The 21179-nt window shown below is 43.1% G+C and overlaps 1 long non-coding RNA gene across 2 annotated transcripts in view; it reads left to right on the top strand.

Annotated features, from left to right (window-relative positions):
• Window positions 1-21179, top strand: part of LOC307217292 — a 117558-nt gene that overhangs the window by 56469 nt on the left and 39910 nt on the right. The window contains exon 1 of one of the 2 annotated variants that reach the window (XR_013839536.1): window positions 19617-19660. The exons of the other annotated variant lie outside the window; for it this stretch is intronic. This is a non-coding gene — a long non-coding RNA (uncharacterized lncRNA). Of the gene's footprint in view, window positions 1-19616; window positions 19661-21179 lie in introns of those variants that run through there. 2 annotated transcript variants of the gene reach the window in all.

Here is a 21179-nt window from a genome sequence, read left to right as displayed (position 1 = left end):
CCTTGTCAAATGCCTTGCTGAAATCAAGGTAGGCTACATCCACTGCGTTCCCTTCATCTACCAGGGTTGTAATTCTGTCAAAAAACGAGATCAGGTTAGTCTGACATGACTTATTTTTCAGAAATCCATGCTGACTATTGGTGATCACAGCATTCCTTTCTAGGTGCTCACAGACTGTTTGCTTAATGATCTGCTCCAGAATCTTCCCTGGTATTGATGTCAGACTGACTGGGCAGTAATTATTTGGGTTCTCTCTTTTCCCTTTTTTGAAAATAGGGACAACATTTGCCCTCCTCCAGTCTGCCGAGAATTCACCTGTTCTCCAGGAATTCTCAAAGATGACTGCCAGAGGTTCTGAGATCACATCTGCCAGTTCTTTTAATACTCTTGGATGCAGTTGATCTGGCCCTGGAGACTTGAATACATCTAGACTAGCCAAGTATTCTTGTACTATCTCCTTAGTTATTCTGGGCTGTGTTTCCTCTGCTGAATCATTTGCTCCAAATTCTTCAGGTCGGGCATTGTTTTCTTTATCAGAGAAGACTGAGGCAAAGAAGGCATTGAGGAGTTCAGCCCTTTCTGTGTCCCCTGTTTGCATTTCACCATCTTCTCCTCTGAGTGACCCCACTGTTTCTTTGTTCTTCCTTTTGCTACGAACATACCCATAAAAGCCTTTTTTTGTTGCTTTTAACCTCTCTAGCAAGCCTGAGTTCATTCTGCGCTTTAACTTTTCTGACTTTGTGTCTACACGTGCTGGCTATTTGTTTGAATTCCTCTTTGGTGTTTTCCCCCCTTTTCCATTTTTTGTACACATCCTTTTTTAATCTTAACTCAGTTAAAAGTTCTTTAGATAGCCACCCTGGCTTCTTTAGGCACCTTCCATGTTTCCGTCTCATTGGTATTGCCTGAAGTTGTGCTTTTACTATCTCCCTCTTAACAAACTCCCAGCCATCATGAACACCCTTTCCTTTTAGTATTACTGTCCATGGGATCTCACCTAGCACTTCCCTAAGTTTTATGAAGTCGGCTTTCTTAAAGTCAAGAAATTGAGTCCTAGTATGCTTGGCTGCTCCTTTCCGCTGTATAGTAAACTTCAGAAGAGCATGATCACTCGCGCCTAATGATCCTTCCACTTCTACCCCACTAACCAGGTCATCAACTTTTGTTAGGACCAGATCTAAAATGGCTGTTCCTCTTGTTGCTTCTCCCACTTTCTGGACAATGAAGATTCTGGAATCTGTTTGACCTTATGTTCTTGGCTGAGTTTGACATCCAGCAAATATCCGGGTAATTGAAGTCCCCCATTACTACTATCTCCCTTCCTTTTGCATGCTTGACCATCTGTTCCAGGAAGGCATCATCTATGTCCTCCGTTTGGCTTGGGGATCTATAGGAAACTACCACAATGAGGTCACTGTTATTCTTCTCTCCCTTAATTTTGACCCAAATGCTCTCACTTTGGCTTTGAGGTTCTAAATCTTGAATCTCTTCACAGGTATACACATCCTTGACATATAACGCCACTCCTCCTCCTTTCTTGTCTGGTCTGTTTCTCTGAAATAGATTGTATCCCTCCATTATTACATTCCAGTCGTGGGACTTATCGCACCAGGTTTCAGTGATGCCTATTATGTCATATTTAGTTTGCTGTACCAAGAGCTCAAGCTCATCTTGTTTATTTCCCATGCTTTGCACATTAGTGTACAGACATTGAAGTCCATTAATCATTCCCCCGTGTCTCTTATTTAAGGATTTTTTCCTCCCACCACTAGGTCTGCATGCTGTTTGCTCCATTTGGTCTATGACATTTGGATGATCATCTTCATCAATTGATAGACTCCTACCTTCAGGAGCACTGTCTCCCTCCCCCACGTTAGTCAGTTTAAAGCCCTCCTGATGAGGTTTCTGAGATTTTTGGCAAAAACATTCCTCCCAACCGTTGTGAGGTGCAGCCCATCGCTTGCCAGAAGTCGATCTTCAAGAAACTGCAGTCCGTGATCTAAGAATCCAAACCGTTCCTGTTTACACCATTTGCGAAGCCAGCTGTTCACTTCCACTATTTTCCCCTCTCTCCCTGGGCCACGTCTCCTTTAAATGAAAGCTGAATTGAATTTCTCCCTCAACCCTGGTAGTGCAATGTTAAATATGATGTTGGCTATCTGCCCCCATCAGCAATCTAGTCACTACATTAGATACACTACCTGGAACTTCATGACCAGGACAGCCCCACATACAGCTCATTGCAGTAATCCATGGGTAGGCAAACTAAGGCCTGGGGGCTGGATCCGGCCCAATCGCCTTCTAAATCCGGCCCACGGATGGTCCAGGAATCAGCATGTTTTTACATGAGTAGAATGTGTCCTTTTATTTAAAATGCTTCTCTGGGTTATTTGTGGGGCAGAGGAATTCGTTCATTTCCCTCCCCCCAAAAATATAGTCCGCCCCCCCCAAGGTCTGAGGGACAGTGGACTGGCCCCCTGCTGAAAAAGTTTGCTGACCTCAGCCGGGTAATCCATTCTCAGGTTTACCAATGCAGGGACTAGAGTGGCCAGATTATCTTGATTCAAATATGGCATATGAGACAAATACTGTCAAACAGCAGTCAAGGGTGCATGTGGTGCGTTCTGGATTAAACAGTGAGGTGCTGGCAGGCACATATTGAAAAATGACAAAATGGCTGCCAGTGGCACGAAAAATAAGTACCAGTTGCTACTGTCACACATAAAAAAGCCACACACACACACAAATCCAATTTAGTTAACTGTTATAGTCAGTAGTGCAATTGCATAATATTGCATACCCTCCAACATTTCTTCGATGAAAATAGGGACATCCCATTCCATAATGATAATTTTACTATTTATACCCTACACATCTTATTGGGTTGCCCCAGCATTCTGGGCAGTAAAAGCATAACAAAACATTAAACATTAAAAAAAAAACCTTTATGCAAACATATGTGAACAACATTTGAGAAATTGAACAGTTCTTCTAGACCTAAACATTGAATGCCAGTGATTGCCAAAATAAATTCCTTTTACAGTGAAACTGAACAGATAACACATATATATCAGTTGATAGATTTTTTTTTAAAAAAAGAAAACATCGTTCAAGGCAGTTGTGGTTATAGTACTGCAGGTCATAGTGTAGGTGCCTGCTTCTAAGTGAGGTTTTTATGTGTTTAAACACACCAACTACCGGTACATAAGTTATTTTTGGTTTCAGAGAATATCCCAGTGTGGTCAAATAGTTGCTAGTATTTTACATGCAAATCAACCAGCCTCCCAACTCTAGCTCAGAAAACCTCCAGTTTGTTTGCTTGCTTAATAAAGGTTGTTTTAACCTTTTCACTTTGTGAGCCACTGCCAAACTCCTAAAAATCAAAGGCACTGTGGGAGTTCTAGTTTCAATGAAATATTAGCAGGCAGGTTCAGCTGTAATGCCATAATAACATGGATATTTCTAATCCAAAGGCTGCTGAATAAAAGTTGAATTAGATCAAGTACATTTTGGGAAAGTTAGCTAATTTGGAGCTTTTCATGAGATTGGCTAGGGTAGTCTGGGTTAAGAAATATATACACTTTGTCAAATAAACCCAGCCAGTTTTGAAAGCTGTGCTCTGCAATATCGAAGAAAGGCACATTGATAGTATCTGTGATGTATCCAAATGTCAAAAAATGCATAATTTATGAATCTATCTTTTATTATGCCTTCCTCCCCATCTCAGATATACTGAAATGACCACCTCCTTTGTAGTAGTATTCTCTCTCTAGAGTCGACTGCGCATTTAAGGTGTAAACAGGTGGTTTTCAATATGTATTGGCATCTAGTCACAGACAGAGATGGGGACTTTTGTTTTGCACCGCAAAAGCTCAACCTAAAACTAGATGCAATAGTCAGCCAAAGGTTGACTTAATGTATTTTAGAAAACCAATTGACCTGAAGTCTATGTTCTGTTCAATGAATACAGGTAATGATGATGGCAGGAGTTGCAACGCAACTGAGATGAAAGGCCCAAGGCTAAGCCTCCGCTTCTTTTAAATCTTACAAATTTAATAAATTTGCCCAGAAACCAATTATTGATGTATAAAATGCCCTTCATCCCAAATGGGATTTCATGGCAGCACACAAGCAAATTTTAATCACAAGAATGTTGAAACACAAACCAACAATACAATAAAATTAGGAGAAATGGGAGTAAGCAGGATATGTCTCAAGCACCCAGTCCCTTACTTTAAATGCACACATGACCTGGACAAATGAATTCCATTTTTGCCTATTCATCCTTTACCTGAGTCGCTAAATGTAAAAAGAATGAAATTGCCCCATCATTTTATCAGCTAAGGATGCTGTTTTCTTTGAGTTACAGTAGCTAACCATTTGGGGATGGGCACTGGCAGCGCTCCCGGCTGCGCAATACTGGTGGGGTGCCATCGCGGCTGCCCCCCACCTGCGCTGGGCTCCATGCCCCCGCAGGTGACATGTCACGGCCCCAGGACGCACACCACGCCCCTGCGGGTGGTGACCACACCCCCGGGACGCGTGCCAGCCATGCCCCGCCTGCTCTCCTCCCCCAACCCCAGTGCCGGAGCATGAAGCTCTGCCACTGGGGATGGGTTAACCTCCCTTAGTGCTTTGTGGACAATGGTCTGGAGAATGTGCCCCTGGATAAGTGGGCAATGAAAGTTGTTGTTGTCGGCATCCATCTGTCTTGGGAAACAATGGAAGAGTGTGTTGATTTGCAGTGTCCCGTGCACAGCGGAATGATGAGGAATATGTGTACATACTCTTAATTGCTTTATTTACACTTCAAAGCTGGTAGATTACAGAAAAACATCTTGCCTCTGCCGGAGCAGAAAAGGCATCCTCTCTCCTCTGAAGCACGGAGAGAACCACACTGTGTGAACAGTGAAAAACAGGAAACCAGTGTACGTCACATCCAGTCTCCCTTTCCCGTGGGAAAACCCAACAGTACAGACTGTGGAATGTAAACATTGTCTTGTGACAAGCCTTTCGCTGCACAGTGAAGAGAGAGGAAACCAACATCCTCCCCCTTTCTGTGAACATCACTGGGCAGCGTGTTCGTACAATATCAGTACAAACCCAACTTCTGCACATAGGTACAGTGTTGATCCCTTGATACAATCTTGGACAATACATCAGCAGGAATTTCATTACCTGGCATATAGGACACCGTTACGAGTCCCTTCTGAATACGTTCCCTAGCATGTTGCAACTTTAATTGCAAGTGCTTCGTGCTTTGCTTACAACCTTCAGAATTCAGCAAAGCCAAACATGCTTTGTTGTCCTGGTAAACCTGGATTGGACATTTGACAGGAATTTTCATGTCTTTGCACAATTGTAACAACCATTCACAATCCTTAAGTGAATAAGACAGTGCATTCAGTTCAGCTTCACAAGTACTTAAGCTAACTGTTGTTTGCTTCTTGCATGACCAATCAAATAGACCCTGATTGTACATATAGCAAACTCCAGACGTGCTTTCCCTGTCTGTAGTGTCACTTCCAAAACTTGCATCTGCAAATATCTCAAGACCACCAGACTTCTGATTGTTAAATCTCAGTCTGTAATGCATAGTGCCTTTCAAATACCGCGCTATGTGTTTCAGAGCTTTCCAATCCTTAACAGTAGGATTGTTGACTTGTCTGCTTAGCAAATTACAGCTAACAGCAATGTCTGGTCTTGAACATCTGGCAATGAAGTTTAGCTTGCCTAGCACACTTCTGTACAGTGTAGTGTCAGAAAATGCTTCTTCAGTGTCATCTACCTGATAACCTGTTATCATCGGTGTGTCTACAGGGTTAGCATCCATCAGGTTTAGTTTGCTTAACACATCAGCAATTTTCCGTGACTGGTGTACTAGAATGTTACCATCTTGATCTCTCTCTATTTCAAGAGATAGGTAGTTGTTTACCTCACCAAGATCTTTCATGTCAAAGTGCTCTTTCAGTTGAGCTAGGGCGTTATTGTACATTGTGACATCTTTCCAAAAGAATAATAAATCATCAATATAAAACAAACAATACAGTTTCTTTTGCCCCTCCTCTTTGACAAATACACATGGATCAGCTTTCCCTTGCTGAAAACCTAGAGAAAACAATACTTCAGTGAGTTTTGTGTGCCAACACCGTGCACTTTGTTTGAGACCATAAAGGGACTTTTTCAGAGCACAAAAAATCCCTGTTTTACCTGTACGCCATCAGGTGGAAGCATATAAAGTGATTCATCTAGAGATCCGTACAGAAAAGCTGTATTCACATCGTGGTGACTAATGTGTAGATTCTCCTCTGCAGTCAGAAAAGCTTCAAACTGCTGAGAAGTGAATTCCCCTCCGCGATCACTGAAAAGAGTCTTTACCTTCTTACCTTGCACATTTTCCAACCAAGCACAGAATTCCTTGAACCTAGGAAAAGCCTCTGATTTCTGCTTCAGATTGTACACATAAATATACCTGGAAAATGCATCAATGAGAACCATGAAGTACTTATTTCCACCCAAAGAGGGCGCTAGTGGTCCAACCAAATCAGCATGAACAATTTGGTATGGTTCTGTAGCTTGCCTACTAGACACCTTACCTTTCGCAGCCATTTTCACCTTGTTTGCTGCGCATGCCTTGCACTTCATGTGGTACCTGCAGGGTTTAATAGTCATACCTTCAACCAAGGCAGGCATTTTAGATACTGCCTCAAAATGCAAATGACCAAATTTTCGGGGAAAATCATGAATACATCCTGCATGCAAACTTTCGTTAGAACCTGCAATGCAACAAGTGTCATCCTGCACAACATCATCATAATACAAAACATATAAACGATCAACATATTCAGCATACAATACATAATCATTTTTCTTTGTGATGATGCACCTTTTGTTCTTAAAGGAAACGTCAATGTTCCGCTCATCCAGCTGTCCAATGCTGAGCAGATTATGTTTGGCATCTGGTACATAAAGTACATTCTGTATCGATAAGTCCAAACTGTGAAGAACAACAGTTCCGTAGCCTTTACTGGGGATTGTGTGGTCATCCGCCTGGTGAATCGCACCTTCCTGCGGTGTAAAAGACACGAACAGTCGCTTATCGTTGCACATGTGATGAGTTGCAGCCGAATCAACAACGAAGAAAGATCTAGACGTCTTCTGGACCTCTGCAACTTTTGGAGTGAAGCGTGAGACCATTCCTTTGGGCTGCGTTGTCCTGGACACCGGACCTTTGCCTTTACTCTGGCCTTTTCCACGCGATGAGCTTCCGCTGCGCTGCTCTGTCTTGGCCCTGGGATATTTGCATTCCCTCTTCATATGGCCTAGACGTCCACACGAGTAGCATTTCACTGCCTTCAAAGCTTTGGCGCCATCTGGTGGTTCCACTGCACTCAGGGATGACGTCTGTGAAGACTCCCCCTTACCCATGCAGCTATCACCCTGGCAATTTGCTTCATTGTGAATCATGGCAGTATCACAAGCTACTCTGAGCTGAGCATGTGGCTGATTGGCTTCAGATTCCCCACTTGCCTCAGCCAGCCTTCTGCAGCTAGCCATCATGACTCTGGCATTAGCCTTCTGCGTCATCTCTGCTGCTTTAAACAAGCTGCTTTATACAAGCTGTTGCTTCAAGCCTCATTCCAAAGGCAAGTTCAAAACAGCCTCTGCCTGTGAGCCTGTGCCACTCTGCTTTACTGCAGCTGCCTCAAACATCATGCCAAAGGCAAGTTCAAAAGTGCTTTCCCTCTGCTGCCTTAAATAGTGCTGCGTCACTATTCTCTGCAGCTGCTTTACTCCAAGAGCACTTTTAAAAGTTACTTTCGATTTCCCCAGCAAAGTAACTTGATCCTATGATCCTTTGCCTGTATCCGGCAAACGGCTTTAAAAGTTCAAAGTCCAGCCATAAAGCCATTAATTAGATGCTGGCAGGCTGCCCGGAGCAGTAGCACATACCTCATCAATCATCTTGACGCGCAGAGATATCGGCCGATCCGTCCCTCTGCATTCCTTTGCATTCTTTGCCGGCACTCCGAAGTCCATCCGTCACTTTGACTGCGTTGTTCTGGGCCATAACCAAAAATGTTGATTTGCAGTGTCCCGTGCACAGCGGAATGATGAGGAATATGTGTACATACTCTTAATTGCTTTATTTACACTTCAAAGCTGGTAGATTACAAAAAAAATCTTGCCTCTGCCGGAGCAGAAAAGGCATCCTCTCTCCTCTGAAGCACGGAGAGAACCACACTGTGTGAACAGTGAAAAACAGGAAACCAGTGTACGTCACATCCAGTCTCCCTTTCCCATGGGAAAACCCAACAGTACAGACTGTGGAATGTAAACATTGTCTTGTGACAAGCCTTTCGCTGCACAGTGAAGAGAGAGGAAACCAACAGAGTGCACCTTTAGGGATGTAGTCAAACCATTGGAGCACCTGCTGTGGCTGTAGAGACCAATACAGGAGAGACATGCTTCATTGCAGCTGGGGCAGATGTAGGCATCCAGTTGTGCTGATGCAGGTGTGCCATTGTGCTTTGTCTTTCTGTGCTGCTCCCAGGATAATAATAGGCTGGCAATGAACACAACTGGGAGTTTCCTTAATGGACAAGCAAACCCTCGGAGCTGTTTGCACAAACCTAAGAAAAAATAAACAGAATGATAAACAGTTAAAGTAGGTGTTACTGATTGAAAACGAGAAAGGACTTAGAATAAAAACAAACAAAGGAGTCATGTGAAAATTCCTACAACTGAATCAAGGGAGAGGGGAAGTGAGCTCTATTGGAAGCTTGCAAAGATCCGTCCCAGAAAACAGTGTTTGGAGTGCCCTGGGAACATAATTTGTTGTAACCAAATGCTCGACCTGTCCACCGAAACAAAAGAGCCTCTATTTCTCCATCTCTCCTATTCCTCCCCAGTTTTGCTCAGGGTATTTGCCTAGTCAGCTCTGTTTTGCTGTTAAAAAAAGGCAATTGCCATTTTGCTTCAGATGACAAAATTCAGTGGGGCTTTTGCACAGAGCGACTTGCCATTTCAGGGAGTCCCTGGTATGACTTGAGACACCTGATTAATGGTGCAATTTGACTCAGGTATATGAACACTTCACCCAAAGCACCCTTCACCTCACAATTCAGGCAGAACACATTGCAAATGCACAGCTCTTGCAAATCTATCTATATATAGAACAATCCTGTAAAGCAAGTGAGTATTATTATCCCCACGTTGCAGATGGTGGGCTGAAGCTGAGAGTGAGTGGGTTGTCTAAGAACTGCTCTTGGATTTGTTGCAGAAGCAAGGCTTAACCCACAGACGTCTTGATTTGTAAATGAGTCTCTTAGCCACAATGCCACTCCAACTCTCTGTTTCTTTCAAGCACAGTAACGACATTTTAAGGAAAATTGTTAGCGATTTACAGGAGCTGCACCCAGCACTGAGGTTTTAAAATGAACTCTTTCCATCAGTACAAAGTGAATACTTTTCCAAAAGCAGGTGTACATTGCTAGATCCATGCTATTTTGAATTTGTAGTGCACAGCAGGAAGCACAAGACACCATTTTCTTCTGAAAACACATTAAAATACATGAGCTCATATGATCTTCACAGGGTTAACCATCGTTGGTTTGCCACAAGAAGCTGATTAACAACCCTAGTGGATCATCCCATCTTTGAAATCAAGTTGTATACACATGTGATTCCTCTTTTTATCTAAATACATCCAACTATTCTACGAGCTCAGAAGGATTTCTTTCTTCTGGTTTCTTTATTACTTGGTAACACAACATGCCCCTAGGAGTACAATCCGATTTTTTATTTTTGGATGAGTCCCTGTGCTATGTGCTCATTGATAGAAGGATTCCCTTACATTCAGATACAAAATTTGCAGTGTTCCAAACTGGACATTTGGATAGAAGTGCGGTCTGGGTTGGAGGAAGGAGCTGGACAAAATGTGGATAATTTGGGAATATGAATATTTCTGTAGTGCCTAATGGAAATACCCTGTATGAAGTGACTAGAGTTTGATGGGGACATAGAAATTATTGAGTCTCTCTAATAAGGATGCTTGAATAATTTGTTCCTTGCAAATTCTGATGGGAGCTGACTTGTTCCACACCTCCTGAACTAATGTGCAAATCAGAATGAAATTAGTCTTCTGATTTTGCACTTTTCTGAACTTTGTGAAAAGCTCACAGCTCAAAAATGTACCAAAATACACCAGAAAGGTTTTGTTTTTTTAAAAAAGGATATAATACATTTTGAAATGAGAGAATCTATGTTCAAAGACATGCATTTAAATGCCAATATTTAAATACCAATGTTCACATGGTGTTCTTTTTTTAATAAGGGAATGGGGCAGAACGGATTATATTGAACTAAGTTATGTCCAGGTTAGACATGTTGAAAATAATGGTTCTAAGTTAGTCATTCCCATTGATTTCAGCGGGTCTCTTTTAAGGAGGGTTCACTTTCGATCAACTCAAATGATTTATGAACAAACACATGCAAAGCCTACATGAACCAGGAGTAGACTGGTCTCTCCATCCTTCCTAATTATTGAGGTGCTGTCCTTCACCTCAGAGACACCGGTCATAAAGGATCTTCATTGGCTCCCAGAGCATTTCCGAGCACAATTCAAAGTGTTGGTGCTGACCTTTAAAGCCCTAAATGGCCTCTGCCCATTATACCTGAAGGAGTGTCTCCACCCGCATCTTTCAGCCCTGACACTTAGGTCCAGCTCCGAGGGCCTTCTAGCAGTTCCCTCATTGAGAGAAGTGAAGCTGCAGGGAACCAGGCAGAGAGCCTTCTTGGTAGTGGCATCCACCCTGTGGAATGCCCTCCCATCAAATGTTAAGGAGATGAGTAATTATATAACATTTAGGAAACATCTGAAGGCAGCCCTTCTTAGGGAAGTTTTTAATGTTTGATGTTTTATCGTGTTTTTTACTATTCTGCTGGGAGCCGCCCAAAGTGAATTCCCCCACCCAGCCAGATGGGTAGGGGAATAAATAATAAAAGTATTATTATTATTATTATTATTATTATTATTATTATTATTATTACAATGCCATCTGCCATTTACATTCCTCCATCATCTCATTTACTTTCTGGATACAACATTAATCAATTTGTTTGGATACAAACCCTCCTCCTCTCTCTACGTCCCAAAACTCATAAGCAAATGTTTTCACTGTCAGCACAAAATGCAGTTCAACTTTTCTAATAAATGTGCTGCACCTGGAGGCAGCAATATCCTTGTGTATAAATCTGGGGGAATCACAATTTTCCAAAGTTTCATTTCTGCCTTGATCTCCTTGAAAGTATCCCCACCCCCCAAAAAAATGACATCATTTACTAATGCTTTGCTATTTTCATGGAAACAACACAGATTTCTGAAAACTACTATCTGAAGAGTGAACATACTGTTACAGAGCCTTTCTTATATTCTGCTGTTAAAATAAATAAATAAGGGAAACTTTTTTTTAACCCACATGATTGCAGAACTGAGCTTGAAAATGTGTGGGACAGTGGGTGGTATAAAGGACCACAACATGTCAATATGATACGGTATTGGACTGATTATTGTGAATTAATTGCATATACATTGGTCCTTTTCATAGGACCAACTTCTGGCAAGAGATTAGCCTTAGTCCTTCAGTCACCCTCCCTATATGTTTACTTTTAGGATGTCAATATGGCATAGGATAGCAGCAAAGGTCAGAGTACCGCATGTATGCATGCGTGTATATTTGTTGGGTATAGCTGACTGTCTATGCTGCATGTCTGTATTTACGATACGTTGGTAATTATTATGGTCTGCATATGTTAGTTGGTTGCATTTATATTGCTCTTTAAGAGGATATCTAATTCTTAACTGTGCTGCTCTAAACTACAGAATGTATTTAGTGTTTTTTATTATTTACTGTATTTTTTTCTTGCATTTGACTTTCATTTGCAGTAAACAGCTTAGATTTCACCCAAATATGAAGTGGTATATAAATCACCTGGGTGAGACCAGAGGCAAAAACAGCTGGGGGAGTGGATGTAAAGTTTACCTTTGTACAGTGGGCTAGTTTCTACTCATATTTACACACACCCTTAATCTTCATCCAGACAAACAAGAGTTCAAGGTCCCAGTTCAGTCCTCACCCTGGAAAAAACAACAACACCCAGGTGCAAAGATAGGTGTGACCTGAAGTGTGATCTGGAGTTTTGAGGTCCAGATATATCTGAGGTTCCCAGTGCCTGCTCTAAATGGTTGAACAGTTCGATGCAATATTCATACCTCCTGTGTTTTGGAACAAAACAGACTTAAGGATGGATTATTCAAGAAAGGAATCTGAACGGAAAGGGCACAGGCACTCCTATGTTTAGCAGTTAAGCTCCCTGTCCCTTAGCCTGCCTTTTAATCAATCACCACCATGCCGTCAGAACCCCAAAGTGCCTGGTCATCAGCAATCATCTTGGTTAGCACGATGGCGCTGATGAGCCTGAAAGACTCCTCAAAGGATGGCTTGTCTTTTGACCGTTGACAGCTATCAGCAACCGAAAAGAGAAGAGTGCATTTATTTAGAATTTGAAATCTGTATGCATTGGTTAAGATCAAAGATGGAAGCTTGTCACCTGTCTGTCTAAAAAGGATAAACTCTGTATTTTTCCGCTCACGGGGCCATAATCATTTATATTAGATCTCTTCCCCTCCCAGTGTGGGGGGAGAAGGGAGAAAAGCCTTTAGAAATGAATGACAAGCAGATGGCATATCATTTTCCGAACTGGAGATTTTTGGATACTATTTGTCACTCACTGAACGGCGACAGCATGCCCCTTTTATTTATAGCACAGTGAATAGTCTGCACAGTTTGCTATCATGCCTGATACTCATAGGTTTATTGAATCTGGAACACATAAATTAGGACTGCTTGTGCTGCTGTGGGTTTTGGCTCAGAGCTTTCTAAACCTGCTCCCGTTGCAAGTTTGGAGTTCTCTGGGCACCAGCTGCTGCCAGCTGCCTCTCCTACCATTTGTGATGCCCGCCAGTTGACATCAGCACTGAGGTTTTGATGTTAATGTGAGAACACACAGATGTACATGCGGCCTCTCTAAGACACCCCATTGTAGTTTATGAACCTGCTACAAGATTTCTGCTTTCATGGTCTGTGGTTGCTTCAACATACCACAATCTGGAGTTGTTCCAGTGTAACAATTGCTCAGTCAGTGGACTTGGCTGGGCAGCAGGGACAACTCCCGAGAGACTTCAGATTACATTGCCAATCAGTAGTGGATCCGTTGGCATGAACTACCTCTCTGCCCTTTCCTGGCCCTATATAAAATACATGAACACCATAAAGCAATGTTCTGTTTGCTGGGGTGCTTGATAAGATGATGCCATCATATCCTACCAAACTCAAGAGCCCATGGCAATGAGTAAGTGACAGGAACAAGGTAGGGCTGGGGCAACAGAAAGGGTGGTGAACAGGGTCCCTCAGCTTTGCTGTCCTATTCACATACCACAAACCACTCCTCTTTTGTAATTTGGTGGAAATGAAGCCATGAACAAATAAGAACTGGTACTGAATATCACTTGTGTTGCTTATACTGACGTTACTCACAATGGTGAACATTCTTAGCACCCCTGTCATCATGAAACCGAATCACACTGCCCACCTGCCATTGTCATGAAGTCAATTTTAAGTGAGGACTGGAAACATTGGGAACCAATTTCCTGTGGAATGATTTCAACACCACTTGTGGGTGTACATAAATATGACCTCAGCAGCATTAGTATATGTGAAAGGAAGGGAAGTCATTTTCTCCATTTTCATTGCTCCAGTAAGAGTTAAATATTAGTGTCCATCGACCCCACAGATGTTAAGGTTATGTGATTTACTTGCCTCCCAGAAACAATGATATATTTTGATAGAAGCATAGATTTGTAGGGTCGGAAGGGGTCCAAGGGTCATCTAGTCCAACCCCCTGCGATGCAGGAATCTGAACTAAAGCATCCATGACAGATGGCCATCTGACCTCTGCTTAAAAACCTCCAGTGGAGGAGAGCCTACCACCTTTCGAGGGAGTCTGTTGCGCTGTCAAACAGCTTTTACTGCCAGAACGTTCTTCCTGATGTTTAGTCAGAATCTCCTTTCTTGTTTGTTTACTTTCAGTTGCACATTAGAACTAATCAGAACATGCTAACAGCATTCTCAGTAAATTCATAGGATCCTCATCCATGCAGTAATGGGTGAGTGAGGCAATAAGGTCTCATTGGTCAGACCAGCAAGGAACCCTGGATGTCTTTATATAACACATGGAAAATTAACTGGCCTACTCTGGCATTTTTGTGCCAGACCTTGAATGATATGACTCCTTTCCTTGAATGCCTGCCATTTGGCTAGGGGTGGATGGTTACCGAGACGGCTCTGGTCGCCCTAACAGATGATCTCCGCAGGCAGCTGGATCGAGGCTGCTGATTCTTCTAGACCTGTCAGCAGCCTTCAACATGGTCGATCACGAACTCCTGGACCACCGCCTTGCCGACGTGGGGATCCAGGGCACAGTCCTTCAGTGGCTGCGCTCGTTTCTCTCTGGTCGGGGACAGAGGGTGGCGCTTGGGGGGGAATTGTCATCCCGCCACTCCTTGGTGTGTGGTGTGCCCCAGGGTGCAATACTCTCCCCGATGCTTTTTAACATCTTTATGCGCCCCCTCGCCCAGCTTGTCCGGAGTTTTGGGCTGGGCTGCCATCAGTATGCTGATGACCCCCAACTCTGTTGATGGACGGCCACCCTGACTCGGCCCCAGACACATTGATCAGATGCTTGGAGGCTGTGGCTGGATGGTTACGTGGGAACCAGTTGAAGTTAAATCCTTCGAAGACAGAGGTCCTCTGGCTGGGACGGGACGACATGGGACTGAGGGGGCAACTCCCATCTCTTGCGGGGGTGCAATTAGTGCCAGCACCGTCCGTTAAGAGTTTGGGTGTAATCTTCGATACCTCCCTCTCCATGGAGGCGCAGATTGCAGCTATAACAAAGGCGGCATTTTTTCATCTCCGCCAAGCTAAGCAGTTGGCTTCTTACCTCTCTCGCCCTGACCTAGCCACTGTGATCCACACTACGGTCACCTCCAGACTGGATTATTGTAACTCGCTCTACGTGGGGCTGCCCTTGAGACTGACCCAGAGACTCCAGCGGGTGCAGAATGCTGCAGCGAGACTCCTTACGGGGTCTTCGCTTAGAGATCACATTCATCCGGTGCTATACCAGCTGCACTGGCTCCCGGTGGAGTACAGGATCAGGTTTAAGGTGCTGGTTTTAACCTTCAAAGCCCTATACAGCCTAGGGCCCTCGTACCTACGGGACCGCCTCTCCTGGTATGCCCCACAGAGGAACTTACGGTCTTCAAATAAAAACAGCTTGAAGGTCCCAGGCCACAGAGAGGTTAGGCTGGCCTCAACTAGAGCCAGGGCTTTTTCGGCTGCGGCTCCAACCTGGTGGAACGCTCTTTCACAAGAGACAAGGGCCCTGCAGGACTTGACATCTTTCCGCAAGGCCTGCAAGACAGAGCTGTTCCACCTGGCCTTTGGTCAGGGCACAGCCTGACTCCCTCCTTTGGCAATCTTTACAAAACTTTAGTTTATGGTTGCCATCAATTTTGATTTTAATTAATTTTTATAATGTTTTATAATGTTGTACTGTTTTAGTCTTGTTTTAGTGAGTCCGGCTTCGGCTGGGGAGGGCGGGATATAAATAAATTTTTTTATTATTATTATTATTATTATTATTATTATTATTATTACTACACACAGGCTAAATCCTACCCTGGCTAACTATATTGCATCCTCCAGGCATCCAGTCAGTGACCTACTCCAGTCTGAATTCCTAACTGTCACGCAAACATATTTTCCTGTGGGAAACTCCAGTCTATCCCCATAAACCTGCAGCCTTTTGTTTGCTGTAAGTTCCCTTTATGTGAAGACTTAAAATTGATCACAGCTATTAGATGGATTGCAATGGCAAAATGTCTGTGAGAGAGTTCTCATTCTCATCCTTAATCCTCGCCACATGAAATTAGGACCTGTGGGGAGCAGAGTTTGCCAAATGAATCAAAAAATGGTGTGGTGTGCTCTTTATGCTCTTGTTGAAAGGGGACGAGGTGTGGGAAGACAAGCAAACTGTGATGTGTGACAGCAGTGATCTATATTAACAGGCTCTCTGCGCACATTGTAGACTGTAAATCTGCTATATGGCATCTTTTCTGCAGCTCAGTATGGTTTACATTTAATCTGTATTATTCAATATGCTTTCTATCACAGATGGGGATCTGATTTACTCAGCTTAATATGGTTTAGGAACCAATTTGCTACTTCTTCAAAGTGTGTGTGTGTACATGCAGATGTACACACATTTATGAAATTAATTAGACCCAGACATTTACAATGTCTTCTGAATTATATTAAGGTTTCCTGCAACTGTAATAAGGACAGAGTTGGCTTGGCACTTAAATTTAAACACACACACACACACACACACACACACACACACACACGGCTAATGCCATGGACTGGCTGGATGCAGAGGAGTGGTAGGAGGCAGCAGCTGGGGAACCCCCAAGGGAACCTGGCTCAGAGCCAGGAGATTGGTGGAGGGATGATGTTTGTGATCAGAGGGAGAAGAGGGAGCAGACTGGGAGGAGGAGGTGTTGGAAGCTGAAGAGGCAACAGGGATTCGTGAGCAGGAAGAGGGTGTGGCAGAGAGCTGTCTAAACTCAGACGCAGGAGTGGAGGTGGGTGAGGGTGGAGGAGGGTGAGTGTAGGCAGGCTGCTGAAGAATCCAGGGAATCTCCCTCTCCTGCTGTGGTCAGCTCCCCTTCCCCCTGGTCTCCCCAAACACAGAGATAAATGAAAAGGGAGGAGCAAAGAGAGACAAGACATCAAAGCCTTAGGCTGCTGAGGAAGGAAGTGGTGGGAAGGCAGGGACCTTTGGTGGGGCAAGACTTTGCTGGGATCACTAGGCCTGCACTGTTTTGGTTTCTTTGAATAAAGAGTTAATTTCATTGACACCACTGTCCTTTATTGCTGACCTACTCCTGACTCCAGCAGCTGACAGCTAATGGAGAAGAATAAACTTCTGAAGAATACTTACTGAATTAATGCTTACAGGAACCTGCCTAGATGGGCCATGCATTGGTTAAACAACTGGTATAATGGATTGAAGAAAGTTTTTGTGGCTGCTTAAGTAATGTGCACTTTTTTGTTTATTTGGTTGCAATGTGTGACAAAACTCCCTGGAGATGGTATAATAACTGCAAAAAGAACAATATGTGTTCTTTCTCAGCTAGTGTTAAAAGAAAAACAATGGCTGTGTTTAACGTGATTGCTGTAACTTTAAACATCTATCATCCGAGACATTTGTAGTCTGCAAATTCACAGTGAACATTCGGCTGCACTTAGTTAAGTTAATCAGGTACGTGTATAATCACGAAAGCTGATGCTGAAATTACTCAGTCGTTCTGTGAACATTTTCAGCAGTGCTGAATAACACTTTCCCAGCTCCTCCTGAAAAGGTATGCTTTGCTCATTGACATTGCCCTGAATAAGGTCATTGTGTAGCTCAAGGGTAGGGAAACATTTTCAGCCTGAGGGCTTCATTCATTGCTGGCCAAACTTCTGAGGTTCAGCTGCCAATGGTGGTCAGAAGCACAAGTGGACAAAACAACAAATGTACATTTTTACCTTTGTACAACAGGTTAGCTTCTACATACCCTTCCACACACCTCTCTGTTTTCTATCTAGGTAAGGAAGAGATGTTGTTAAGAATTCAAGGATACATTTCAGCCAGGCATAAAGCACTCAAGGGGCAAAGAGGGGCCACCGAGGGATGTGAACTCTTGGAAGTGTTCTGAGGGCCAGCGAGAGAGGCCTGGAAGGCTGCATATGGCTCCTGGGCCTGAATTTCCCTAAGTCCACTGAGCCTTTGGGGCTTGCTGATCAGAAAGTTAGCGGTTCGAAGCCCCGTGACGGGACGGAGTAAGCTCCTGTTGCTCTGTACCAGCTCCTGCCAACCTAGCAGTTCAAAAGCACACCAGTGCAAGAAGATAAATAGGTACCGCTGCGGCAGGAAGGTAAACAGTGTTTCTGTGCACTCTGGCTTCCGTCACGGTGTTACGTTGTGCCAGAAGCGGTTTAGTCATGCTGGCCACATGACCTGGAAAGCTGTCTGCGGACAAATGCTGGCTCCCTCGGCCTGAAAGTGAGATGAGTGCTTCAACCCCATAGTCGCCTTCGACTGGATTTAACCATCCAAGGGTCCTTTACATTTACCTTTATCTTTTACCTTTCTGCTTAATGCAGGAAGCTTAGAACAGGTGACTCAGGGGCATAAATTCCCATATCCTCACACATTCTGCCCTTACACATTCAGCCGAAAGCTTGAACAGAGCTTTAGACATGCACAACTCTAAGCTGCAAAGGCTCATCAGTGTGTGATTGCACATCATGCAACATATAAACGTCCTTCCCAGATGTGTGCGTTCCACAGTTTTTAGCAATAGTCTTCCTCTATATCAGCATGAATAAGGTTTTTTGGTTTTGGTTTTTTTTAAAAAAAGGCTTTCTTACAATGACATTTGAAGCACAGTTTGGCAGAAGCCTGCAGAACTTGCATCGTGAGGTCAAGTTCAAACGTGCTTCCTGTCTCACATATTGCCCGCTTGACTTGCTGCATTGAAGAGGGTAACAAGTTCAAATGGAAGGATTATGTTATCTCGCCATTTCTGCACAAGATGCTGTTACAGCAGTTCAAAAGAGGCTAGAGAACCAAGTGTGGACTGAAGGGTTCAGAATTCAGGTCCTTTTGTGCATTGAGGTGTGATGGATGAGTGCTTGCATTTCAAAGCCCATTGGAATTCAGATTCAGCCGAAATGTTGCTGAAATTGCACTTTGCATCAAGAACAGGCTATACAGCTGTATAGGCTTAGGATGCAGCCAAAGTCCCTGATCTCTGGTCCCACCTCCACCATGTCTTGTTTTGGGGGATTTACACTGGTCCTGGCTCAGCCAGCTTTGGCTGAGCTGGCGTGAACAAGTTACCTATGTCAGTGTATCTCTGAGCTGAGTCAGAGATCTGCTGCATCCTAAGCTGCTTGTCCCAGCAGGTCTTGCCCAAGGATTGCCTTCCAAGTCTCCTTTGTTGGGTCAGTTTTTTCTTGCAACACAGGAATCCAGACTTCATATCATTCAGCGTAAAATTCCAGTGCTGGGCTACAGCCACTACCAAAAGGAACAGAACCAAGTTTTTATATGATATCTAATTTACTTCCTCTGCAAAATGGAGAGTAAGGCTCAAAAAGGACTTGGTGGAATTATTTGGCATACAATTTTAATGATTGTTTTATTGGTTTTAATACCTGCAGACCACTTAAATGCCTGTTTTGGGAATTAAATGGTATAGCAATGGTTGTTGTTGTTGCTGCTGCCATTATTTGGAATAAAGAACCAAGGAAACAACAGATTTACACTTCAAAATATGTTGTGATTGGTTTTAGCTGACTGTTGTTTTTGATGTTTGTCTGTCTTATGTTTCTACTTTTATTGTAATCTTATATTTTGTTATATTTGCATTATTGTCATTAGCTGCCTTCAGCACCATGGGGCAGAAAGCCAGAATACAAATACAGTAAGTAAAAATTAGATTAAATTCAATGGCACTCAGTTTGATGCTGCATAATAATGTAATGTTGCTCCAGGGCCATGTAGTTTGGTTTTGCTTCTTTAAAAAATGCTGCTGCTAACCCAGAGGGGAAGGAGTGGGGCAGTGGTGAGGTAGAGTCAATCCAGCACTCCTGTCAGTGTGTTTGGATGGTACTAACCTTGCTTCCAGTAGTGACTTACCTACTCAGAGGTCAGGTTTTTACGATTTCAGGCTTTCCCCCCCTGCTCAAGTAAGCATCTCCACCCTACCACACTATCTTTTATTACACATGCTCACGACACAATTAGTGAGTAAGACAGCAAGTATTTAAAATGCAAATCTAAAAATCTTCTGTTGTAGAACTTATTCAAATGGATCATCCATTATATTTCACTCAACTAAATTTATATCTACAACATAAGCTGAAAGACAACTTTAAAAGCTACAGTTTTACAATTCTGCTTCCTGAGCAACCATCAGCTTTTTATTTGGGGACAAAGAGTCAACCCACCCAATTTCCAACAGAGGGCAAAAAAAAGTTCACTTGAGGGGGGAATGCAGACTTTGTTCCCCAATGCCAAGCATACACAGATGTAGTCCATCTGCCACTGTAATATTTGTTCATCTTCTATCGAGGACAGCAGAAATAAAAAGCCTGAAATCATAAAAACAGAATATAATCTTTCCAGATGCTTCGAAGTCAGCCTTTGCTTCTACAGAGGGGAAATTGCTAAAGTGGAGATATGCTCAACCCAACCAAAACCATCATGGGTGAAACAGATGTTCCAGTTTTCTGAACAGAAAAGAAGTATTAAAGTTCTCCCTATATGGATACAATCCTAAGCACACTGGAAGCAAATTTCCCTGAAATAAACCCCCATAACAACTGCTTTGCTGGATCAGATTGCTCTCTTGTGCCTTAGTCCAAGACTTTAAACACTACATGGGCTGCTGAATTATTGTGCTCAGACAAAGGCTTATAGAATGCAATGTAAGTCTCCTAGAATCAGTTTAAGTGACCAATTCATCCCCTTAAACCAGTGCTGGAATCCAAACATAGTCTTGTTGCTGAGTGATACTCAGCATTTTCCTCTTACAATGTACATGTTTATGCCCACAACATCCAAGCTACCCTAAGCTCAATAAAGCACCTTAGTATTTGCATTTTTAGAAAACAACGCTGATTATCCTTTTACCTGAACTCATGGGAATGAGTCCAGTGGCTAATTCAACCACATTTCCCATGACTTCTAAAGTAGAAATGAATGGAGATACCCAGTATTTCCATTCAGAAAAAAGGTCCAGGAGGCATGACATGATATTCAATGTTAGTCAATACTCAAAGCAGATCCATGAAAATCAATGTTATAGGCGTATTTTATAACCCTTAAATAAAGCCCCCCGCCCCACTATTCTGAAATTTGCTATGAATTCCATATCCACCCATTTCACTGACAAACTTCCCAGACAGGAGATTTTCTGGATTTTGTAGGCCGCACAAATA

This window comes from Podarcis cretensis, assembly GCF_951804945.1.
Source record: "Podarcis cretensis genome assembly, chromosome: 5".
Classification (NCBI taxonomy): Eukaryota; Metazoa; Chordata; class Lepidosauria; order Squamata; family Lacertidae; genus Podarcis; species Podarcis cretensis.
This window is presented reverse-complemented; position numbering and strand designations above follow the sequence as displayed.